The sequence below is a fragment of the Bos javanicus genome, chromosome X, assembly GCF_032452875.1.
Source record: "Bos javanicus breed banteng chromosome X, ARS-OSU_banteng_1.0, whole genome shotgun sequence".
NCBI classification, from domain to species: domain Eukaryota; kingdom Metazoa; phylum Chordata; class Mammalia; order Artiodactyla; family Bovidae; genus Bos; species Bos javanicus.
The window spans coordinates 129,975,016-129,999,031 of NC_083897.1; the positions used below are offsets into that span (position 1 = coordinate 129,975,016).

General features: G+C 45.1%; 1 protein-coding gene and 1 non-coding gene across 10 annotated transcripts in view; one reads left to right on the forward strand and one right to left on the reverse strand.

Moving 5' to 3' along the window:
- The window catches only part of MAP7D2 (MAP7 domain containing 2), a 101,915-nt gene that overhangs the window by 22,593 nt on the left and 55,306 nt on the right, over positions 1 to 24,016 (forward strand). The window contains exon 2 of one of the 9 annotated variants that reach the window (XM_061407974.1): positions 3,204 to 3,468. The exons of the other annotated variants lie outside the window; for them this stretch is intronic. The gene's annotated coding sequence lies outside the window, so the exon portion shown is untranslated. The remainder of the gene's footprint in view (positions 1 to 3,203; positions 3,469 to 24,016) is intronic. 9 annotated transcript variants of the gene reach the window in all.
- TRNAG-CCC (transfer RNA glycine (anticodon CCC)) lies at positions 1,357 to 1,429 on the reverse strand. Its single transcript has one exon. It is a non-coding gene; the product is annotated as a tRNA-Gly (tRNA).

Here is a 24,016-nt window from a genome sequence, read left to right on the forward strand (position 1 = left end):
AGAGTTGGACACAACTGAGTGACCGAACTAAACTGAACTATATACATGGTTCCTCCTTATAGGCGGTTCCTCTGTACATGCAATTCCACATCCATGAATTCAACCAACTTTGGATCATGTAGTACTATAGTATTTAATAATGAAAAAAGTCCGTGTGTAAGTGGACCCACACAGTTCAAACTTGAGTGGCCCAGTGTCAACTGTATCAGTGTGTAGCATGCTAATCACTGTTACTGCTGCTGAGAAAATAACTGGCTGCACTTGCATTCAGCATAGCTTTTTGCTTGCTTTTGTAGCCAGATGCCCTGGGTTTGAATCCTGGTTCTGCTCCCTTTATTATCTAGATGAACATGTCAGTTCACTCTCAAAGGGGAAAGTAAAATATCCAACTGCATAGCTTGTTGAGAGATTTAAACAAGAGAATGTGGGCAAAGCAATTAATACAATGCCTAGCAGAGAGTGAGAGCTCCATAAATTACCATTTACGGAGTTAATGTATGCCCTGGTATTAAGACAGCATACTTTATTGTGTGCTTGCTGTATACAAGGTACAAGGTTAGGTTTTGCAGGGAATAAGCCAAAGCCTTGTGAATGGAATCTGAGCCCCGTTGATGTTACAGTTGTGCCCAGGTGGGCACTTAACACTGGGGAAGCAGAGACTGGGTGGCATGCACATTTTACTCATTTTTTTAGACTATAAATCTTATTAACTAATTTTCATAAAACATTGTGTTGATTATAAACATCAATGCAGGAAAGATTTGGCTAAGCTTAGTTTCTTACTGGGAGTTACAGATATTTTCATTTCTTTTGGGCAAATTTAAACATTTTATCATTTACTGTTGGCCACTGGTAGCTTTAATCAGGGCAAACCATCTTGCTCAAAACAAATAACCTTGACAGAAAAGGGTAGTCAGAGCCCTACTTCATGAATCTATTAATTGTGTTTGGTGCTGCGGAGCCAGCAGCAGTGTGTGTGTGCAGGCTAGCGGCGTCTGTCTCCCGTCCCTTCTATCTGTTGCTCCTGCAGTGGAGCGAGGACTAGCAGGCCCTCTCCGTGGAATTTCTGAGCCACGCGAGAGAGCGCGTGGCGTACTCTTAGAACAAGCTCTGTCCTCTCTTTCCTTGTATACTTTGGTTGAGAGAAATAGTATAAGCTCCTGTTTGAGGAGGAATTTGGGGGTTTTGCTTATTTCTTAAAGCAGAAATTGGTGAACATTCTGATGGCAGAGGTTTTGTATCACTTTTAGTCTGGAAGACCACTTTTATTTTTAAATTATTTATTTATTTGGCTGAGCTGGGTCGTAGTCACAGCATGTGAGATCTTCAGTCTTCATTGTGACATGTGGGATCTAGTTCCCTGATCAGGGATTGAACCTGGGCCCCCTGCATTGGGAGTGCAGAGTCTTAGCCACTGGACCACCAGGGAAGTCCCTGGGAGACCACTTTTGACCTAGCTCTAGATGTCAGTCAGCTAGTGTCTGTGTAGGCTCGGCCTTCAGACCCCTAGGAGGACAGGGCCCCAGGAGCCAGGTGTTAGAGCGCCTCCCAGAGGCATCTTTACACATAGCCTCAACCCCTTGTGTTGTCTTGGGAAAAAACCTTTCAAGCCCTCAGTTTCTTGTCAGTAAAATGATATGGATGACACCTGCTTCTTGAGTTTGTATTAAGAATTAGAAAATAAAGCACATCACACACTGCCTTTCATGGGTCAGAGCTGTTGAGGAGCCATTCTAGGCCTACGAAAGACTGTTGAGTTTGGTTTGTGACCCCTTCAAATGACCACAAAGGCCAGGCCAATCAATTTCTTTTTCTTTCTTTTTCTCCTCAGCTCTGCCATGTGGCATGTGAAATCTTTGTTCCCTGAGCAGCGATTGAACCCTCACCCCCTGCAGTGGAAGTGCAGGGGGTGACACTGACAAGAAACTGAGTCTTAACCACTGGACCCTTAGGGAAGTCCCAGTCAACATCTTTTGTTCAAAATAACATCCCTGAGTTATTTCATCCAGGGAAAGGAAAACCATATGACATGTATGCTGACACTCCTCGATCCTACCTGCTGCACGCCAGACTCAGTACGCCACCTGGAAGTGGCCGCAGCATTGTCCCGATCCCATGCTCCAGTTAGCTGGTCAAGGTCAGTAGGAGAGACACAGTCGAGTTGCCACCTCTACATCCTGTCGTGCACGCCCTCCTCCGTGGCAGTGTCTTTTGAATGTCCTGTCTAAACCCAAGCCTGCCTGAACCACAACCTGGTAACACTCTTTGCTCTATTTTTACAGCAGCTAGTCTTTTCTCCTTGTCATCTGTGTTAGTCCTTGTTTCCTTCTAGCTTCTATTTCAGCAGCATCTCTTTTGGTGTAAAAATCCCCAGAAGGTGTTTCTAGAAACAGCCTTGACAGAATCTAAGGACAGGTGCTTAAAAGTGGCTCTTGGCACACTCTGCAGACATTTATGAGTACCTGACGTGTGCTGACCTGTGATATGTGACACAGTCAACACAGCCCTAGTTTTTCAGAGTTCAGTCTAAAAAGACAAAAAGTGGACAGCCTGTTCTTTTATTTAGTTCTTCCCATCTGGTGCTGGTGCTGCTGCTAAGTCTCTTCAGTCGTGTCCAACTCTGTGCGACCCCACAGATGGCAGCCCACCAGGCTCCACTGTCCCTGGGATTCTCCAGGCAGGAACACTGGAGTGGGTTGCCATGTCCTTCTCCAATGCATGAAAGTGAAAAGTAAAAGTGAAGTTGCTCAGTTGTGTCCGACTCTTCGTGACTGCATGGACTGCAGCCTACTGGGCTCCTCCGTCCATGGGATTTTCCAGGCAATAGTACTGGGGTGGCTTGCCATTGCCTTCTCCGAGTTCTTCCCTCTGCCTTGCGGCAAAGGCAGAAGTAATCTCAATTTACAAGGAGAAAGGAGAGAGAGCGATTTAAGTTTATTCAGCAGCTGGTACCTGGGACCAGATCTGTTTTCAGCAGCATGCTGATCCAGGCTTTGTTTGGGGACATCCATCCCCTCACTGGCTGGCGGTGGGGCATCCACACAGGAGGATGAACAGCAGAGCAGCCATTCCTTCCTTCTTCGGAGCTGGGGTGTTGGGATAGTCAGCACCAGGGCCAAACCTTGAGTCACTTCAAGCCTAAGTTGTTCTTGATGGTTCCATTCCCCTTTGCCATGTATCCACTCTCCTGGCCTCCCTTGCAGCCATGTAATCCAGTACCAGCCAAAGAGCCTTAAGGGGAAGACCACTGCGGAATCTTTCTGGCATCCAAGAGAAATGAGCTTGAGGAGAGAGCTCCTTCCTCCCTATTTTGGGTCCTCCCTTCTTCATCCCAGCTCTGCCTGCTCTCCTGTGAGAAGATGATGCTGCTGCCATGGCAGCATCTTGTGATCCGAAGGGGAGACACAGTTCGAATGACTGAACAGGAAAGCAGAAGGATCTCAGGTCCTTCATCTTCCAGCCACTGAGGTATTCTAAACAAGACTTTTCGTAAATACCTTTTCAGAAAATGTCTTTGTGGTTAAAGCTGTGACCCATGAAAGATAGCATGCTATGTGCTTCAGATGTATTTTCTAATCCCTAATACAACCCCAAGAAGCAGATAGCATGTAACCCATTTTGCTGACAAGAAGCTGAGGGCCTGCAAGATTTTTTTCCAAGACAACACAGGGGGCTGAGGCTATGTGTAAAGATGCCTCTGGAAGGCAAGCTCTGGGCTTCTCAGAGGGTGACATCATCACCACCTGGGAGCTTGTCTGAAATGCAAATTCCTGAGCCCCACCCCAACCCTACCCAGCCCAGAATTCCATGGACACAGGAGCCTGGTGGGCTACAGCTCATGGGGTCACGATGAGTCTGACACAACTGAGTGACTAGCACATCCCAGCCCTAGTGAATCAGAGGCCCAGAGTTTTTGTTTTCGCAAGCCCTCAAGGTGATTCTGATGCAAAGTCAAGTTTGAGAGCCACTGGTTTAAGCCCTTGTTGCTTTCCTAAAATGGATCCTGGTGGGGTGAATAACAGATGAGCTATTGTTACCAGTCAGTTCTCCGTATCCCATTGAGGACCAGGCTTGTCTCCATCGCAGCCAGTGGCTGTGACACAGATCTGTTGGCTCAGTGGGTTTGATGATACCTTTTCCAGGGGGGCCCAGTCAGACCTGCCTGGTTCTGGGGTGTCAGTGTCTGGGTCTCCAGGCACTTGTCTGAGCTCAGCCAGGCCCCCACACCCTGCCGCTCCCTGAAGAGCACAGGAAGTATTTTGCCCTCAGAACCAAATGTGCCAGATGTAGGTACTTAATTGTTTTCCCTGAGTGAAAGAATTCTTTTATTCAAAGAGTAGAGGGTGATGGAGAAGACCAGACTTAAGGGTCTCACAGATAACATGAATGGAATGGTATTTGAAGTGTTCAGACAACAAATACTTCCCTGGAGCCTTCTCTGGACTGACTAGTGGGAAAACAGTGGTAAAGAAAATAAAAGGGTATGTGAAGCGGGAGTATCACAACTGCACAAATGAAGATGGATGGGCTGTGGAGGCACACAGAATTTTCCCTTCTGGGATACCCGGGTAGATCTTGGAAGACTTCCTGGAGGAAGTAGCTACTCATCAGTCAATACTAAGCGTATGTGTGCTGGGTTGGGGGAGAGGGTATTCCAATCTGGGGACAGAGCTTTGCAAAGACCTGGAGGGGAAGGAGACCCTGGCTCCTGCCAACAAAAGATGGGAGCTTGGTGTGGCAGGAGGGCGGAGTCCCCTAGGAAATGGTCCTGTTCAAGCTCGCAGACCCAGGAACACATCTGAGGAGCAGGTTGAGATGTGGACAGAAAGATATTGAAATGATTTATTAATGTGAACTGGCCTCTTACTGTCTTAAATGGAAATAATTTATTTACTGCTTTTTATTATGGCCCATTAAATGCTGCTTGGACACAGCAGGCCATGTCACGAACACTGCTCTTATCTCCCCTCCCTATCCTGCCCTGTTCCCTCTTTGTTTTACTATTAGGGAAATATTGATATATATTCATTCCTATGAACAGAGAGACTCGTTAACCACTTATGTGGGGCCTTCATGAAGCTGCTTCATGTCATTAGGCCTCCTTTTCTGTGTTACAAATTCAGGTTCTCTGCCTCCTCCTGGGAGATGCCACTTCACCAGGTCTGAGGAGGAGTCTGGGAATCTGCTTTAAATTAGTTTTATTGAGTATATATGTTTGTTGTACATAGATTTGCATACATAATTGATATACAGAGAAAATGCACTCATTTTAAGTATACTAATACAGGTGTTTCAACGAATGTATTCATTTATGACCATCACAGCCCCTTGCAGACATGCTTCACCCTCAGCCCCAGGCATCCTCTGATCTACTTTCTGTTACTATAGATTAGTTTCGCCACTTTTAACATTTCATGTCCATGGAATCATGTAGGGTGTACTCTTTTCTTTCTGGCTTCTTTCACTCAGTATGTTTCTGAGATTCATTCATGTTGTGTGTATATATAAGTAATTCATTGCTTTATTGCTGCAGAGTACTTCTCTCACTGAGAATGCACTCGTGTTTTTGCTGCATTGCCATTTTAGCCATTCTCTTGCTGATGGACATTTGTTTCTAGTTTTTGGCAGTTATGGACAAAGATACTGTGAGCATTCAGGTGCAAACTGCTTTGTAAACTCGTTTGCATTTGTCTTGGGTCAATCCATAGGAGTGGGCTTGCTGGGTCATATGATGCATGGATGCTCTAACTGGGAAAGGAGCTGCCAAACTCTTTTCCTAGGTGCTTGTAGCAGTTTACATTCTGACCTGCAGTGTAGGAGAGGGCTGCTTGCTTTACATCCATGCAAGCACTTAGTATGGTTAGTTTTTCGTTAGATTTAAATTATTATTATTATTTTTTTTTTTGCCATACCAGTGGTTGTATAATGATTTGTCACTGTGGCTTTACTTTGCATTTTTTTAATGATTGAAGATTGAGCAGCTTTTCATGTGCTTCTTGGCATGTGAAATGCCTGTTCACATTTTTTGCCCATTTTTTAATAGTTCACTTATTTAACTGTAAGAATTTTTTATTTGCTTGTATTTTATTTTAAAACTATACATCTTTATTCATAAGTAAGATTGGTCAATGGTTTTTATGTTAAATTCAGGCATTTTAAAAAATAATTTTTGTTATATTCTGGATTGAAGTTCTTTGTCACACATGTGTATTGTGAATATGTTCTCATTGTCTGATTTGCCATTTCATTTTCTTTATTGTGTCTTGAAGAGCAGAAGATTTAAATTTTGATGAAATTTGATATGTCATTTTTTTCTTTTATAGTTTGAGATTTTTGTGTGTTCTAAGAAATCCTTGCATACTCCTAGGTATTAATAGAAGTTTTATAGATCCAGTTTGAGTTTTTGTATATGGTATAAGGTATGGATCAAGGTTAATTTTTTGCATATGGATATCTGCTTGCTCCAGCACCATTTGTTACAAAGACGGTTCTTTTCCCACTACATTACCTTGACACCTGTGTTAACTATTCAGCTGCTTGTGTATTTGTTGATCTGTTTCTGGACTTTGTTGTGTCATTTTGATCTTTGTGTCTGTCCTTATGCCAATGCCAGTGCCACACTGTCTTGATTATAGGAATCTGTATTTTTAGGAAGAACCCCTAGACGGTTCTCATGATCATGGCCATTTGGGAAACATGTATTAAATTTTTCTAAGGATCCTTCTGGTGATGACAATCTTAAGTCTGAGTATTCCCGCAAGCTCATCCTCCATTTATACCCCAGCTCCTTGCTACTCAGAGTGGAGTCTACAGACCAGCAGTGTCAACATGACTCAGGAGCTTGCTCAAAATGCAGACTCCGGCCTTGCCCCAGACCTACTGAGTAGAACCTGCAGTGTAATGAGATCCCCAGGGGATTCCCATCAAGGTTGCACAGCACTTCTAGATGTCATTACCCTAAAGCAGGGCCTTACTGATTTTTGGATCATGGATAACTCCACAGTTAGAAACACATATTACAGTGTGCGTATTGATGTAGCTGAAACAGGTCTTTACAAAACAGTGCTTACTTTTCCTACCTGGTGCTTACTTTTCTGTTCCTTTCCTCTCTGACCCTATTCCTCCCCCGCTCCATTTCTTCCTGTTATAGCTTTCTTGAGGTGCAATTTATGTACTGTCAACATCACCCATTCTCTGTGAACAGTTTGCATTTAATGGTTGTGCAGCTCTCTCCGCAATAAAGTTTTAGAACACTTTCATCATCCCCAAAGATTCCATTTTGCTTCTTCATAGTCAGTTCTGCACTATTTAAAATACTGGTAGCTACCTACAGTTTACAAAGAGTCCCAGACTTGAGTTGAACCAGCCGTGCAGCAGCACTGCTCAGACTTGGCTGAAAGTGGCTTCCTTTTGGGTCAAGGACACTGAGACATGACTTCCAAATGGGACTATTTTTACACAGAATGTTATTTTTACTATATTTTTGTCAAATAATAATGCATCATATATGTACACAAGCTTTAATGTGTAGACATTAGTTGCTGAACCCATAAGTTAAAAGATTCTTGACCTTAAACCCTTGAGTTGATTTGTTCTATGTATTTTTGAGGCTGGACTGGCTGGTTATAAGTTAGACTGGGATGGTTAGCAGAGAAATGAAAAGATTCCTCAGGTATGTTGCTCAGCAGTAGTTAGTCATGTGTCTGAAATACTATAAATTCTGAAAATACAGGGGACTAGCTTTGTGGATTTCTTGTCTGTTCAGTTCAGTTCAGTCGCTCAGTCATGTCCGACTCTTTGTGACCCCATGAATTGCAGCACACCAGGCCTCACTGTCCATCACCAACTCCCGGAGTTCACTCAGACTCACGTCCATTGAGTCAGTGATGCCATCCAGCCATCTCATCCTCTGTCATCCCCTTCTCCTCCTGCCCCCAATCCCTCCCAGCATCAGAGTCTTTTCCAATGAGTCAACTCTTCGCATGAGGTGGCCAAAGTACTGGAGCTTCAGCTTCAACATCATTCTTTCCAAGGAACACCCAGGACTGATCTCCTTTAGAATGGACTGGTTGGATCTCCTTGCAGTCCAAGGGACTCTCAAGAGTCTTCTCCAACACCACAGTTCAAAAGCATCAATTCTTCGGCGCTCAGCTTTCTTCACAGTCCAACTCTCACATCCATACATGACTACTGGAAAAACCATAGCCTTGACTAGATGGACCTTTGTTGGCAAAGTAATGTCTCTGCTTTTGAATATGCTGTCTAGGTTGGTCATAACTTTCCTTCCAAGGAGTAAGCGTCTTTTAATTTCATGGCTGCAATCACCATCTGCAGTGATTTTGGAGCCCCCAAAAATAAAGTCAGCCACTGTTTCCACTGTTTCCCCATCTATTTGCCAGATGGGAAGTGATGGAACCAGATGCCATGATCTTCGTTTTCTGAATGTTGAGCTTTAAGCCAACTTTTTCACTCTCCTCTTTCACTTTCATCAAGAGGCTTTTTAGTTCCTCTTCACTTTCTGCCTTTCACTTTCACCTTATGGGTGGTGTCATCTGCATATCTGAGGTTATTGATATTTCTCCCGGCAATCTTGATTCCAGCTTGTGCTTCTTCCAGCCCAGCATGTCTCATGATGTACTCTGCATATAAGTTAAATCAGCAGGGTGACAATATACAGCCTTGACATACTCCTTTTCCTATTTGGAACCAGTCTGTTGTTCCATGTCCAGTTCTAACTGTTGCTTCCTGACCTGCATATAGGTTTCTCAAGAGGCAGGTCAGCTGGTCTAGTATTCCCAACTCTCAAAATTTTCCAGTTTATTGTGATCCACACAGTCAAAGGCTTTGCCATAGTCAATAAAGCAGAAATAGATGTTTTTCTGGAACTCTCTTGCTTTTTCGATGATCCAGCAGATGTTGGCAATTGGATCTCTGGTTCCTCTGCCTTTTCTAAAACCAGCTTGAACATCTGGAAGTTCATGGTTCACATATTGCTGAAGCCTGGCTTGAAGAATTTTGAGCATTACTTTACTAGCATGTGAGATGAGTGCAATTGTGCGGTAGTTTGAGCATTCTTTGGCATTGCCTTTCTTTGGGATTGGAATGAAAACTGACCTTTTCCAGTCCTGTGGCCACTGCTGAGTTTTCCAAATTTGCTGGTATATTGAGTGCAGCACTTTCACAGCATCATCTTTCGGAATTTGAAATAGCTCAACTGGAATTCCCAGAGAAGGCAATAGCACCCCACTCCAGTACTCTTGCCTGGAAAATCCCATGGACGGAGGAGCCTGGTAGGCTGTAGTCCATGGGGTCGCTAAGAGTCGGACTTCACTGAGTGACTTCCCTTTCACTTTTCACTTTCATGCATTGGAGAAGGAAATGGTAACCCACTCCAGTGTTCTTGCCTGGAGAATCCCAGGGACGGAGAAGCCTGGTGGGCTGCTGTCTATGGGATCGTACAGAGTCGGACATGACTGAAGCAACTTAGCAGCAGCAGCAGCAGCAGCAGCAACTGGAATTCCATCACTTACACTAGCTTTGTTCGTAGTGATGCTTTCTAAGACCCACTTGACTTCACATTCCAGGATGTCTGGCTCTTGGTGGGTGATCACACCATCATGATTATCTTGGTCATGAAGATCTTTTTTGTACAGTTTTTCTGTGTATTCTTGCCACCTCTTCTTAATAGCTTCTGCTTCTGTTAGGTCCATACCATTTCTGTCCTTCATCGAGCCCATCTTTGCATGAAATGTTCCCTTGGTATCTCTAATTTTCTTGAAGAGATCTCTAATCTTTCCATTCTGTTGTTTTCCTCTATTTTTTGCATTGATCTCTGAGGAAGGCTTTCTTATCTCTTCTTGCTATTCTTTGGAACTCTGCATTCAGATGCTTATATCTTTCCTTTTCTCCTTTGCTTTTTGCCTCTCTTCTTTTCACAGCTATTTGTAAGACCTCCCCAGACAGCCATTTTGCTTTTTTGCATTTCTTTTCCATGGGGATGGTCTTGATCCCTGTCTCCTGTTGTGAACCTTCGTCCATAGTTCATCAAGCACTCTATCTATCAGATCTAGTCCCTTAAATCTATTTCTCACTTCCACTGTATAATCATAAGGGATTTGATTTACGTCATACCTGAATGGTTTAGTGGTTTTGAAAGGTTGTTGTTGAATCACGCAAATACACCGGGATTCTTGGCCCCCGGAGGAGAAGAATTCAATCCGGGGCCAGAGACGAGGCTTGATCGCTCGGAGCTTTTGTGTAATAAAGTTTTATTAAAGTATAAAGGAGATAGAGAAAGCTTCTGACATAGGCATCAGAAGGGGGTAGAAAGAGTACCCGCTTGCTAGTGTTAATAATGAGGTTATATACTCTCCAGTGAATCCAAAGAATGTCTGGAGGTTGTAAAGACCTCATCAGACCTACTCCCATAATTTACATTTTAAGATAACAGAATTAGCCAGAAGGTTTAATCCAAAGACTGTCCTTAATCTAGAGACTGTCCTCAGGCAGGATACATTGTTATATAATCCTAAGGAATGTGGAGAAAGAAAAAAAGTTTGTCCTTTCTTCCTCCTTGAGAATTCCAGACCCCTCTCTCTTTGGGGACCCCTAGACTCCCTATCAACCTACCTAGGAACTGACTCTCTCAGTTTTCCCTACTTTCTTCAATTTAAGTCTGAATTTGCCAATAAGGAGTTCATGATCTGAGCCACAGTCAGCTCCCAGTCTTGTTTTTGCTGACTGTATAGAGCTTCTCCATCTTTGGCTGCAAAGAATATAATCAATCTGATTTTGGTGTTGACCATCTGGTGATGTCCACGTATAGAGTCTTCTCTTGTGTTGTTGGAAGAGGCTGTTTGCTACGACCAGTGCGTTCTCTTGGCAAAACTCTATTAGCCTTTGCCCTGCTTCATTCTGTATTCCAAGGCCAAATTTGCCTGTTACTCCAGGTGTTTCTTGACTTCCTACTTTTGTATTTTGCTGCTGCTGCTGCTGCTGAGTCACTTCAGTTGTGTCCAACTCTGTGCGACCCATAGACAGCAGCCCAGCAGGCTCCCCCGTCCCTGGGATTCTCCAGGCAAGAACACTGGAGTGGGTTGCCATTTCCTTCTCCAGTGCACAAAAGTGAAAAGTGAAAGTGAAGTCGCTCAGTCGTGTCCAACTCTTCACGACCCCATGGACTTCAGCCTACCAGGCTCCTCTGTCCATGGGATTTTCCAGGCAAGAGTACTGGAGTGGGTTGCCATTGCCTTCTCTATTTGCATTCTAGTCCCCTATAATGAAAAGGACATCTTTTTTGGGTGTTAGTTCTAAAAGGTCTTGTAGGTCTTCATAGAACTGTTCACCTTCAGCTTCTTCAGCATTACTGGTTGGGGCATAGACTTGGATTACTGTGATATTGAATGGTTTGCATTGGAAACAAACAGAGATCATTCTGTCATTTTTGAGATTGCATCCAAATACTGCGTTTCGGACTCTCTTGTTGGTCATGATGGCTACTCCATTTCTTCTAAGGGATTCCTGCCCACAGTAGTAGATATAATGGTCATCTGAGTTAAATTCACCCATTCCACAGACACCCATTCTTGTCTGTGGCAGGTGTTAAACATCCTTAGGTGAGTTAGAAGCCCAAAGTTGAGTACCTCTTGTAGGTTTCTGTTGTGAATGTGGAATATATTTTCTTCTGCACTCAGTGCCTTTAAAGCAAGGCTTGCCTTTCACCTCTAGGCAGCATCCAAGCCCCTAGTCTCTAGAAGGCCCCAAGCCTTCTAGACTCGGACAGCATGAGTTTGCATCTTGCCTTTGCCATTCACCAGTTTGTGACCCCAGAAAAGAGTTTAACCTCTCAGTTCCCCCTCCTGGAAAACAGGGTCATAATAGTACTTGATAAGTGAAAGTCGCTCAGTTGTGTCCGATTCTTTGCAACCCCATGGACTGTAGCCCGCCAGGCTACTCTGTCCATGGAATTATCCAGGCAAGAATACTTGAGTGGGTAGCCTGTCCCTTCTCCAGAGGATCTTTCTGACTCAGGAATTGAACTGGATTCTCCTGCATTGTGGGCGGATTCTTTACCAGCTGAGCTACCAGGGAAACCTTGTAATAGTGCTTACCTCTTCACGATCCAGATAATCACGATGGTGTGATCACTCACCTAGAGCCAGACATCCTGGAATGTGAAGTCAAGTGGGTCTTAGAAAGCATCACTACGAACCAAGCTAGTGGAGGTGATGGAATTCCAGTTGAGCTATTTCAAATCCTAAAACATGATGCTATGAAAGTGCTGCACTCAATATACCAGCAAATTTGGAAAACTCAGCAGTGGCCACAGGACTGGAAAAGGTTACTTTTCATTCCAATCCCAAAGAAAGGCAATGCCAAAGAATGCTCAAACTACCGCACAATTGCACTCATCTCACATGCTAGTAAAGTAATGCTCAAAATTCTTCAAGCCAGGCTTCAGCAATATGTGAACCATGAACTTTCAAATGTTCAAGCTGGTTTTAGAAAAGGCAGAGGAACCAGAGATCCAATTGCCAACATCCGCTGGATCATCGAAAAAGCAAGAGAGTTCCAGAAAAACATCTATTTCTGCTTTATTGACTATGGCAAAGCCTTTGACTGTGTGGATCACAATAAACTGGAAAATTCTGAGAGTTGGGAATACCAGACCAGCTGACCTGCCTCTTGAGAAACCTATATGCAGGTCAGGAAGCAACAGTTAGAACTGGACATGGAACAACAGACTGGTTCCAAATAGGAAAAGGAGGATGTCAAGGCTGTATATTGTCACCCTGCTGATTTAACTTATATGCAGAGTACATCATGAGACATGCTGGGCTGGAAGAATCACAAGCTGGAATCAAGATTGCCGGGAGAAATATCAATAACCTCAGATATGCAGATGACACCACCCATAAGGTGAAAGTGAAAGGCAGAAAGTGAAGAGGAACTAAAAAGCCTCTTGATGAAAGTGAAAGAGGAGAGTGAAAAAGTTGGCTTAAAGCTCAACATTCAGAAAACTAAGATCATGGCATCTGGTCCCATCACTTCATGGCAAATAGATGGGGAAACAGGGGAAACAATGTCAGACTTTATTTTTTTGGGCTCCAAAATCTCTGCAGATGGTGATTGCAGCCATGAAATTAAAAGACACTCCTTGGAAGGAAAGTTATGACCAAGCTAGATAGCATATTCAAAATCAGAGATATTACCTTGCCAACAAAGGTCCATCTGGTCAAGGCTATGGTTTTTCCAGTAGTCATGTATGGATGTGAGAGTTGGACTGTGAAGAAAGCTGAGTGCCGAAGAATTGATGCTTTTGAACTGTGGTATTGGAGAAGACTCTTGAGAGTCCCTTGGACTGCAAGGAGATCCAACCTGTCCATCCTAAAGGAGATCAGCCCTGGGTGTTCTTTGGAAAGAATGATGTTGAAGCTGAAGCTCCAGTCCTTTGGCCACCTCATGCGAAGAGTTGACTCATTGGAAAAGCCCCTGATGCTGGGAGGGATTGGGGGCAGGAGGAGAAGGGGATGACAGGATGAGATGGCTGCATGGCATCACTGACTTGATTGTCATGAGTTTGAGTGAACTCTGGCAGTTGGTGATGGACAGGGAGGCCTGGCATGCTGCGATTCATGCGGTCGCAAGGAGTTGGATACGACTGAGCAACTGAACTGAACTTACATTTGCTGGGAAATTAAATGAGCTTAGAGTGTAACATATTTAGCACTGGGCGTGGCATGAGTGATGTTGCTTATCCTCGTCATCACCAGCATTAGTTCTCTAAACTGGCTGTTTTTGAAGTCTTCAGTTTAGCTACTTTCCAAGCTCCCCCAAATTTACCACTTTGTTGACTACCAAACTTACCACTTTCTGTTGCTATTGCAAATGCCTTTTTGTGTAGCATCTACTTCTCTGGGCTAGAATGCATTTTTCCCTTTCCATTCCATTCCTGTTCATATCCCCATGAACACTCATCTGGATTATTAAATTACTGTGTAGCTCACAGAGGCATACAGGTTTTCTGTGGCTCAGGCCCTGGGCCTGTTACTGAAAGGAGTGCACGGGGGATCCAACTGCTTGCTGCTCAAAAGCCAGTAAAGAGGCCAGGTTGGTGCAAAGGAAAGTTTGCTTTATTTCAGATGCCAGCAACTGGTGGGGAGGGTAGCGGACATCTGTCCAAAGGCCAACTCCCCCACTCCCCGACAAGACGCAGGAGGTGAGAGCATTTATAGACAGAGTGGTGTGGGGGCACTCCATGTGAAAAGAGTACAGTCATCTCTAACAGTCATCTTCAGATTGGTCATTGGTGGTCTGACCAGCATCATCTTGGTTGTTGTAGGTACAGTTAATCTTCAGTTCCGGTGTGCGCTTGTTCCCATTTCTTTGTGGTCAGTTCTTGGAATTGTGGCAGCTCAAGTCCTGGGTACAGTCTGGTCATCATGTAGTTAACTTCTCTGCCTGGGGTTTTAGTATCTATAAGACAGCTCACAGGATATGACTCTGAGTATTATCTACAGCCCTTGAGAAAGGACTAAAGGTCCTTGACTATGCTTAATGACTACATTGTTATTATTTAGTCTCCTTAGACTGTTTTCCTTTGTTTCAGCATTTCTCATTTCTCTGATTAAACTTATTCTTTGATGAAAGTTTTCCACAGGCCAAAGGCAGGCAGAGAACAAGGTGGAGGGGGGAGGCAAGGAACATACCGTCCTGCTCCATTTCAGGCCCACCTGTGTGGGCTGGGAGGAGAGGCTTGGGTACAGGATGGCCTTAGCCGTGTGAAGGGCAGAGCAAAAGGGCAGTGGGGACAGGGCTCTGAGAAGGACCAGGCTGCCCCACAGGACTCCCCTACCCTTGAACTGCTTTTAGGTCTTACATGTTCCCAGTGGACATCTCTCTGCAAAGAGCAAATGTCTGAGAGCCAGTTGGACCAAATGCCTTGTTATCCACTTGAATGAGCACCTGGAGAAAAACTTCAGAAAGTATTTTACCTGATAATACCTGCTCTTTATCCTTGGTTCTTATGTTTGATGCACAACTCAGATATGGTGTCAGGGAGGGGGGCCCTCATGCCCTGTCTTAGGCAGAGAACTCCCAATTTTGAAACCTCATAAGATCAATACTGTGCTTCATGAAAGTACTTGGTGCCATGTTGATGAGTGAAACCTCGGGTTGCCTTGGGAACAGAAATATCCTTCCTTTTACTATAAAAAGGGACACAGTGTCTGCAGTCGTGAAGCATCCTACATTTTGCTGATTCTTTATGGGGAAAAAAAGTGCCCAAAAGGAAATACTGTGTTTAAAAAAAAAAAAACTTTGATCAAATATATAAGATTTCCTTTCAGTGCTGATCAAATCAAGTAAACCCACTTTTCAAATGCTTGTTGGATTTTATAGGTTCAGAGCTGCTCCGTCCATCTCTCTTCCCCCCTTCCCCAGTTCCCCCTGTGAGTGCAGAACGTTTGTTGTGATTTTATTGCCTTTGCCTCCATTTCAGATTCGCACTGTGGTTTCACTGTGCTGCCATCCAGGAAGGCGGCACTGGGGCAGTTTGTTCCAAGATGCTTGTTACAAAACCCTTATCACTTACTCTTAGTAATTTTAGCCACCATGGTCCTGCCTAGGGGAACAAATTGTCCCTGCTGATGCTGTCAAACACCTTTAAGATACTTATTATCTATTTTTGAAGAAGAATTTTAAAAATACAATGGATATTACTATCAGTTGCTACCATTTTAAACTAAATTGTCCAAATGGGAATCATGTTTATTCTATATCATTTTCTAGATTTTTTCATGCTATTGTGCATTGATGTGGGAAGAACCAAGCTGTATTCAGTGAGGAGGAGGTTTTTCCACTTTTCTCCTGTAGTGCAACTTATTAGAGCAGGGTTTCTCAAACTTGACACTGCTGACATTTTCGGCTGGGTCATTCTTTAGTGTGTCTGTCAGGGCAGGCTGTGCTGTCCTGGGCGCTGTAGGATGGTCAGCAACATCACAGGCCTCAACCCACTAGATGCCAGCAGCACGCCTCCCCCATGTCATGTGACCCAAAATGTCTCTGAACACCACCAAGTGTTTCTTGGAAGACACAATCACCTCTGGTTGAGAACCACTGTACTAGAGTCTGAGAATTGTTTAGTGTGCTGTTTTTAAAGGCAGTGGTAACATAAGCACTGGTCTGGGGTCAGCTATAATAGAAATGTATGTAGTGACCTTTAAGTGTGACAGTCTGGCTAATTTAAAATAATATGAATCCAAAGCTGAGTTGCTGTGATGGGCTGGCATATTGTTTTTCTTTGGTGATAGTATTTGCAAGATTTGAAAATACACGTATTATCAGTTTTTATATTCTTGTGATAAGAAAGAAGGCGATAAACAGTGACAGCCACAACCGGCAAGGTGGCTGTGCTCAGACCCAGCTGTGGTGCACAAATGGGCATTTGTCACGCATTGTTTTGAATGGCAGGAGGCTTTCCCATGGAACAACCCAAAGAGAAGCCTGCACAGAGCCATGAACCTTCAGACTTCACTTCTGAAGGCCTTGTGGTTTTACTCTGTAAAAATCATTCTCAGAAATGAGGAGTCAGATTCACAATTTGCCTTTTCTCTTGTCAATCTGTAATCTTAATCTTTTCTCTTACAATCTATAATCTTACTGTTTTCAAAATGAACTTTTGCCCACCAAGGCCCCCTCCCTGAGGACAGCCCCTCCTTCCCAGGCTGCCTGCTTCTCCTCAGTCACCTCAGTAGGCTTCAGACCTACTGAATAACTAGAACTTTAAGATTTATGTGGATTTTGTTTTTCCAAAGAGGTATTTAGATGAGGTGAAGTGGGGTAAATTTAATTAGCAAGCTGAAGATCTCTGCAAGGCTGTGTAGAAAGGCATGCCAGACTGCCCTGGATGACATGGAGTGGGGGCACACATTTTGCTCTGTCCTCGCAATTTAAAAACAGCCTATTTGAGTCAGGAAGCTGTTTCAGTCTCGAGGCCTTGAAGTGCCCTTGAAGACCGTCCTTGTTTAAGGATGCCAGATGCAGGGCCTGTGTTTTGGGGCAGGGCCGAGCAATCCTGCTGGGCATGCTTTTCTGGGAGAAAAGGAGATGATTACAGCTTTCAGATTTCCTGATATGTCTTCACATTGTTTGCAATGCAAAGAGTGATTGTTTTTCTAACGTCTTTATTTACCCTTTGCATTTTGTTTTAAAACACATCTTTTTGGAGCCGCACGCCCAAGCACCACACTGAGGCCTTCAGTTCAGTCCTGCTGGCCTGTCACTGGCCCCTCAATGCACTGGTGTAACTGGGGCCATCTCTGAGGTGGGGCTCAGCCGCCCAGGGCAGAGACTGGGAATAGATGGGTCTGCAGCAGGAGAGTTCACCTTAGATGCTTGAGTTGCTCAGCAGTGGTCAAGGTGCAGGTCTGAAGCCTACTGAGGTGACTATAGGGAAGCAGGCAGCCTGGGAACAAAGGGTTGTCCTTAGGGAGGGGGCCCTAAAGGCTCTTGCCAACCCTGTTAACAGGGAGGGTGGACAGACTGCCATCACCCGACACGTGTCGCTGTGGGAGGCAGGAAACAAGGAAGGACAGAATGAGGGAGTTTTCTGGTGCCTCACTCATGCTCAAGGACACAGCTCTTCCCACCATAGGAATCTGGGATCTGATGGGGACCTGGGTCATGAGTGGCATGAAGATGGGCCAGCAGGGTCTCCAGTGCCCCTTTGGGATCCTTTGCACACCTTTTATGGTCATCATCATGAAACATACACACCACCCTGAAGAGAAAATCAAATGGCAGTACTAATAATGAGAGTGCTGCAGTTTATTTCTCGTTACCAGCTTTTACCTGCTGGGTTCTGTCCACATCTTCAAAGAGACATTTTTCAGTGTCTTGTACTTCGTTGCTGAAAAAAGCAAATAAGAAGAGTTATTTTTTCCCCCTGTGTCTGGCACTCTTTGCAGATATCCAAGGCCTTTCTGAGTCCACACTGAACAACCACGTCCCCTGTGGTGTGCAACCCTAGAACCCACCTCTGCCCAACCACTGAAGGACACCCCTGGGCTAGGCTCAGAAACAGTGACGCCTGACCTTTATTGAGCACAGCAGGCAGTGTTCTGAGCAGCGTGCATATGTGTGGATGTGTGTGTGTGTGTGTCTCTTTCTCCTGCCCCCTCCCTTTCCCCCCTTCCCTCCTCTCCCCCTCTGTTACCCTCTCCCCTGATGCTCCAAGATCTCTGTGAGAGTGGAACCTGTGCTCAGCTGGCTCCAGAGCGCTCACTGGCTCCCAGCTTCTTCTCCATCCTTGCTGGGGGACAGGAGGGCTTTTCAAAGGTCATTCTGTCTTCACATTGAGCCTTACCCGTTGATTGGAACAGGCCAGCCTTGGATGCTCATGCCAAAGACCCCTGTGTCAGAGCTTCTCCATCTCTAAAGGACCCTGAGGGCAACCTCGGTCCCCTGGCCCCGTGCGCCCCATCTGTGACAGAAGTGTCTAGGTGTGCTCTGCTGTCCCATGTTCGCTCTTCTTAAGCACCAGCTCCTACTTCCCTCTTTCTTGCTCATCACTCTGGAAAGGACAGGTGGGATCCACAGGCCTGTAGCTGTAGATAGCTGTGTGAGGCACACAGAGCAGGGGAGCCTGGAGGTAGGGAAGGTTGGGAGGATGGGCGTCAGTGCAAAGCCTCCCAGCTGCCTTGGCGAGCCTTGAGCTTGGCTGGCAAAGGGGGTAGAATACACTACTCAAAATATGAAATACGCCTCTTCGGCATAGGATTATTTTGAGAAACTACAGACGCCTGAGAAGCTCTGAAAATGGTCCTTTTGTAAGGGAAATCTGTATTTATAAAGGAAATTTACATTAGGAAGAGGGGGCCTATACTAGGAAGATGGCTTTTACCGTGGATACGGATGACTTTAAACCTGGAAGACTTATCTGCATTGCAGGGGAGCCTGTGTTTACCAAACATTTCCTCCTCTCACCTTCCATGAATTCCACCTCTCACTCACATCTTTCTTTGGTCTTTAGCTGCAGGTGGTATTTGAGGTAGTGGTTTGGGCCATCCTGGAGAGTGTAATTGGTTTCCTGAGAATCTCCTATATGTACATGATGTATATATTTAATAAACTTCTGCCTAGGGCATGCCTGGTGGCCTAGTGTTTAAGAATCAGCTTGCTAATGCAGGGGACATGAGTTTGATCCTGGGTTCTGAAAGATCCCACATGCCAAGGGGCAACTAAGCCTGTGCACCACAAATACTGAACCAGTGCTCTAGAGAGCCCTTGAGCCGCAACTACTGAAGCCTGCGTGCCCTGGAGCCTGTGTTCCACAAGAAAAGCCACCGCAATGAGAAGTGCATGCACAAAGACCCAGCACAACCAAAAATAAATAAATCTTAAAAAAAGTGCCATCTGTATTACAGGAGGTCCCAGCCAAGAACTCAGAAGGGTAGAGGGGAAATTATGCAGGTTTCATTTAGCTAGCAAGTCATATTGCAAACAGTGGGTCCTTTTGAAATGACACAAATGTGTATTAAATTTATTGTAGAAACACAGGAGTCCAGGTGCCTCCCAGATGAGGAGCCAGCGTAGGAGGGAAGTTTCTGCACTGCAGTGCTCAGTAGATCATTAATCGAGTTGAATTTTTCTAGCTGCTCGTTGTCTTCTTTTAGCTACCTTTGACTTTGTTCACCTCACCTTTCAAATGAATTGTTGGCTCAGCAGAGGAGAGGAAATCTTAGAATGTAAACTGGGACCTTGTGGAAAGTTGCAGCAGGTCTCTTGGGGCAATTTTGTGGGGTTCATGGGGAGACGGAAGTGCGCAGAGCTTCAGATTCCATGGTCTGGGGCCTGGACCCAGTGCATGACTGCCACGACTTGTTTGGTCTGTGTTCTCGTATATCATCAGGGGAAGGGAGCCAACTGTGGCTCCTCCTGCTGCCAAGCATTTTCACAGCACCCCCACCCCCAACACACACTGTAACCTTGGGAAGTAGGTAGCAATGATCCTGATTTATATAGAAGAGGAGCCCGAAGCTCTGAGAGGTGAAGGGATTACTCAGGGTCCCTTGGCTGGGGCACTATTGGAAGGGCCACTAGCTGGAACCTGGAAGAAGCCCCCAGGACTGAGCTCCATATGAATGGGGAAGTGATACAAATGGCAATAGCTCCTCTGACGGCTGTAGAAGAGCCAGGCCTTTTGGACAATGAGTAGCTGAGATCTGGTGTAGGGTGGAGACAGTTAAAGGCGTGAAAAAGGCAGGTAACAAGACCCTGGAAGAGAAGGTGTCAAGGCAGAGTCTTGAACTGGCTGAATCACCACGTGCTCTTTAAGAGCCCTGCAGCTTGAGCCAGTCCCTGGGCCTTTGCTGGTGTCTTCAGTTCCACACCAGCCCTGCTGAGGCTCACCTCCTGTGTCCCACACTGCCCTTGGAGCTCCCTCACCGCTTCACGGAGCCACACTGAGAATGCAGTTGCCTGGGAGATCCAGGCCTGTTCTTTGCAGCCTTGAGCACTACTGATATATGGCAGGTCAGCCAGCACTGAATTTTGTCTTTTCTATGTGTTGTTGCAGTTGTTGTAGTGTTAGGAATAGGTGTCTTACACTAAAGTGCACACCTTTAAAGTGTACCATCAGGTAAATTTTAACCAGTGCATACACTTTCTTGCCCCAGTCCCCTCTCCCCCTCAATTAGCACAGTAGTCCTCCAACAGTCAAGGGCTCAGCCTGCCAGGGAGGCCATGGGGGCAAGCTGCAGACACCGTAGATTTGAAAGAAGGGTTTAAAGATCAAGGGAATCGGGGACTTGTTCTGGACTGTATAGTAGTAGCCTTGCCACCTCCTTTGTGAATCCTGGTAGGAACAGCTACTCAGTTTCTGCACACCTAGATCCCTAGGTCAGTGCTCTTTCCTCCAGGTGGCCTTCCCTCTCACTATTGAGTTGATGCCCATCAGCTTGGGACTCAGCCAGATTGGCCTCAAATCCAAGGTCTGCCACTTAGCAGCTGTGACTTTGGACAGAAGTCTTAACCCCTGGGGAGAGTCTCACTTTCTCCATCTTGGAGCACACGGTGCCAGGCAGGAGATACGTGCTTAATAAATGGTATCTTTAGAAGAAGCCAGGCTAGCCTGTGAACCTGTGTACAGTTGGTCACACTGGGTGCAGTTGAACTTTATAACTTGGTGTGGTGTGTTTTCCTGTGGTTATGGGAGCCTGAGTTGCTGTGGCAGGAGTTCTAGGCTGGCTGCTTACATGTGTGTGAGTATAACTAGGCAATCTACTGTTGAGATGGTGAAGAACAGCATCATCACATACCACCTTCACAATTAGTGTTTGTGAAATGTCATCTGTGTATTCTTTTTTTAGTAGGAAGTTACTTGTCCTACTAGGGATAAGATCTGATTTCTGCTGAGTTACCAGAAGGGGAATGCCAGCATGTGTAGACACAAGTAATGGTTGGTGACTGAGACATCAAAGGCAAGTATACATGTTCCCAGTATAATTTTTATAGGAAAGGAACGCTCACTGTGGTTTTAGACTGGCAGCATAGTACATACTCTGTCTCATCCGCTCTGTTAGGAAAGGTAGTATGGTTGGTCCTGTGGGCAGGAGTCCTCATTAACGGAAGAGGGAGAGCTGTAACTAGGAACAGGCAGGCTAGCGTGGGCAACACAGACTAGCTGAATTTGCTGTGCTCCCGCTGTGTCCTGGGTATGGTTAGTCAGTGCTTGTGAGCTGTCATTGCATCCTCATTGTAAGAGAGGCGCTACTGTTTCCCCATCTTACAGAAGAGGAAACTTAGGGCAGTTGCTGTAGGACTTGGCTGTTGTGCCTTCCTTCTTCCAGCAAGCCTAGCAGATTGGTGTGGATTGGTGACGATTCTGTACCAGATTCCTGGTTCCAGGGCAAGAATGATGTGATCTGAGATCCATTATTGTTTGACCTTTATGTCAAAGTGCTATACTCTTTGTGATTGCTTGGACTTGACCCAATTCTACACTTTAAAAAGCAAAAAAACTGGCCCTTCTCTTAGCTGTGCAGTTGTGATTTAAGAAATTCATTTAGGAAGCATTTAAGTCATTTAGTAATACTCTTACAACATTTACATTTTGGGGGAAAATTTAATTCAGTTGTTTTAAAGGAAACTGCTAAAAATTTAGCATATTTTATAAAAACATAATAGCAGTGTAAATTTGTATATATTCTTATTTCTTATATTCTCTATTTCCCCACTTTTCAAGGACTTTTTGGTATCTCTATACATTTTTTAAAAATGTGTTTTGATACCTGGATATGTATACCTCCATGGTATAGTAGTCAATAGCTATTGAACATAAATGCTAGTTCCAGGCCTGCCTCTTTTTGAAGTATTAATATAAATTATGACATCATCCTTGAAAGAGTCACATTGGAAGTAACAAATTCGGTGGCAACAGTGTAATACAGACTTTTTCACTGCAGTGAAAAGAGAATTTAAGCCAATTCAGAAGGTTATAGCTGGTAAGGAATAGAGTAGATCAGTGGTTCTAAAAGGAGACCTGATCACCTGGAAATTGTTAGCAATTGTGGGGGAAGCTGCCTTCCTTTCTTTACCTTTGAATTTCCTGAACAGATCCAGCAAAATAATGGCTACAAAGATATTTTAAAATGTTCCTCGTTTTTATAGACACTTCTGATACTTGGTTTAATGCTCTACAAATGGGGAGGTTTCCATCAAAGGGACATAACATTCATGGCCCCTCATTTAGGAACTATTTGAGTACCATGTGCAAGGTCTTGGGGCTTAGAGGGCAAGGGCAGATGCACAGGCACAGAGAGTAGCGTGGGGGCAGTAACAGCCATGGCAGACTCTGTGCAGGAGGGTGCAGGCAGACGGCCGATTGTTCCTTCTGCAGACATGATTGGGGACCCACTCCTTGAGCCCCACACTTAGCTGGGCTCTGGACATCCAGAGAGGAGCTGGAGGCAGGGCCTTGCCCTGTAGAATCAGCCTAGTCTAGTAGAACAGCAGCTCTTAAGGTGTGGGCCTTGGACACCCTTCTCTGGCGGGCCCTAGGCCCACTCCATGAAACTCTGGGAGTGCCGTCCAGCACTCTGGGTTCACAAGCCCTCCAGGTGGTTCCAACCCGCGCTGCAGTGGGAAGAGCAGCAGGCTAGGAGCGGTGTCAGTCCTTCTGAACAGAAGCATCACACAGGAGCTCTTAGAGCACCAGCACCCTGGCCACACCTGAGCCGACAGGGCCAGTCTCTGGGAGGGAGGCACAGGCACCCATAATTGTTAGAGCTCCCCAGGTGATGGCCTGTGTGACCACAGGTGAGGACCAGTGGTCTCCATGACCTGAGACAGATCATCACCGAGTTGTTGGTGCGTCCCTGCCTGCCAGTCCACAGAGGGGTGGGCGCCCCACAGGAGGGGCTGGCAGACACGGGGCTTCCTATTTGATGAGCTCTTCATTCCTGAGTCCCGTCCTTTTGTCTGGTCATTGTAATTGCACAGACGTGAGCTGTGATTAGGAAGATTACTTTAAAATTCATTTAATGCAGTCAATTTTTAAAAGTCGAACACAGCTGGCTTCACTTAAAAACTTTGCATTTCGATAATGGTTATTACATACCATGAATAATTGACTAATATCAGCTCATTGATATTCTAGGGAGAGAGTGCCTGAGGCTAATAAAATACATTTTTAAATTAGTTTTTTAAAATGTCTTGCCACAGCCCAAGGATAATGGGAAGTTACTTTAAGCAAGAACAGGTCAGTGAAGTATGAAATTTTATGCCCTTCTGTTCACATAAAATAGTCGTTTGTCTGCTCAGGATCCCTGTTTGATTCTTATTTCCTCTAGGGGTGAATTACCCAGGAAAACGCCTCAGTTTCACGGACACACTACCTGAGTGTCCTCACCCCAGGAAGCATTACTGCATTGAGAATGAGGCAGAGGTGACTCTGGCAGGGCTGCCCCTTGTCCTTCTGGGAAGGTGTCATCTGCTCCCTCTTTGTCTTTGGGTCCCT